Source organism: Rhinolophus sinicus, chromosome 17 (assembly GCF_057876585.1).
Source record: "Rhinolophus sinicus isolate RSI-liver-muscle chromosome 17, RSI-T2T, whole genome shotgun sequence".
In the NCBI taxonomy this organism is placed as follows: Eukaryota; Metazoa; Chordata; class Mammalia; order Chiroptera; family Rhinolophidae; genus Rhinolophus; species Rhinolophus sinicus.
Genome location: NC_142517.1, coordinates 90,940,217 through 90,941,864, shown reverse-complemented (window position 1 = coordinate 90,941,864; position 1,648 = coordinate 90,940,217). Strand labels below are relative to the sequence as shown.

Genomic DNA, 1,648 nt, shown 5'->3' with positions numbered 1-1,648 from the left:
ATAGTTTTATGTATTGTCCAAATATTTTGTAATACAATACATTACGTCATAATAATAAAAGGAAACAAATACTAATAAAATATTTAATTTACTCTTGATTAGATGTTTATGCAACTAAAATTTAACATGGCAAAATTTTCCTTTTAAAATTTCCTAATACACTAAATGGCTACTAACTTTTTTATCTTCAATAATCTATAACTTATCATTTCTTATAGAGAATATTTTTTGACCTAGATTTCAGCTATTATTGAGTAACTATCAACAATACCCTTAATGAAATTTAGAAGCCCAAGAAAAAGATATGATGTCATCATTATTTCATTTCTAAATTTAAGCAATCATAATTTCAGAATCAGGGTTTTCGGCGTATGAAATTAAGAAAATTAGAAAGTATGGATACAAATTTAAAATAATAATAATTTTTAATTAAAGTTTATTGGGGTGATAATTGTTAGTAAAGTTACATAGGTTTCAGGTGTACAATTCTGTAGTACATCATTTATACTGTGTTTCCCCGAAAATAAGACCTAGCTGGACAAGCAGCTCTAATGCATCTTTTGGAGCAAAAATTAATAAGACCCGTTATTATATTATATTACATTACATTACATTATATTATACTATACTATACTATATATAATTGAATACTATACTATATTATATTATATTATATTATATTATATTATATTATATTATATTAATTAAAAACCTGGTCTTATATTATAGTAAAATAAGACAGGGTCTTATAGTAATTTTTGCTCCAAAAGACACATTAGAGCTGATTGTCCAGTTAGGTGTTATTTTCAGGGAAACACGTTATATACAATAAAATAATAACACTTTAATGTTATTAAAGGAACCAATAAAACCTACGCAGTATATTTCCTGTTATAAGATTCAAAGTCTTTTCTAGAACCCCATTCTCCTTTTACCTCCTTGAATCTGGTAGATAACTAGTATAGAAAGCTTGACTTCTGTTGTTGTTTCTGTTGCTGTTTTAGAAAAAACACAGGGCTTTTATTCCCATCTCAAAGGGCATGTCTTTGCAGGATGGGGGAGCAAATTCTGATGGCAAGGAGGAGGCCCCCACTTGCCAGTGATACGGCGTTCAGCAGGACCATAATGACCGAGTCCCCATGCAAGCACACCTTAGAGATGTGGCAGTCCTTGTTGACTGGCTTGTACTTCTTCTTGCCCTTGCCACTCTTGGGGACCTCTGTGCACATTTTCATATTCCCCAGCACCATGTTGCAGTGCCTGTCAAAGGCCTTCATATGGCCCAGGAGCTTCTTCTGGTTGTGACAGTTGATGAGCACCTGGGTGTTGCTCTTGATTGTCTGCGTGAGCACGGAGAGTGGGTCCATGTTAAACCCCTCCTCCTCCTGCTTCTGCAGCTCCTCCGGGGTCCTCTCACTCTGGGGCTTGTTGAGGAGGCTCATGGTGGTAGGGGCTGCACTCTCAGATCACTCCTGTCTCTAAAGCTTGACTTTTAAGGAAAAAAAAATATAAATATGGTAAAATTACCCAAAACATCTTATCAGTGGAATAATGATAATCAGCTTTTCATTTTTATTAGGACTCTCACAAGCAATATGTTTCCCTAAATATTATTTTTATTGGCAAGTTGTTTTGTGGAGCATTTGTT

General features: G+C 33.7%; 1 pseudogene; it reads right to left on the bottom strand.

Moving 5' to 3' along the window:
• Nucleotides 1–1,031: 1,031 nt before the first annotated feature.
• On the bottom strand, nt 1,032–1,442 carry LOC109447566 (small nuclear ribonucleoprotein Sm D2 pseudogene; annotated as a pseudogene).
• Between the last annotated feature and the right edge of the window lie 206 nt (nt 1,443–1,648).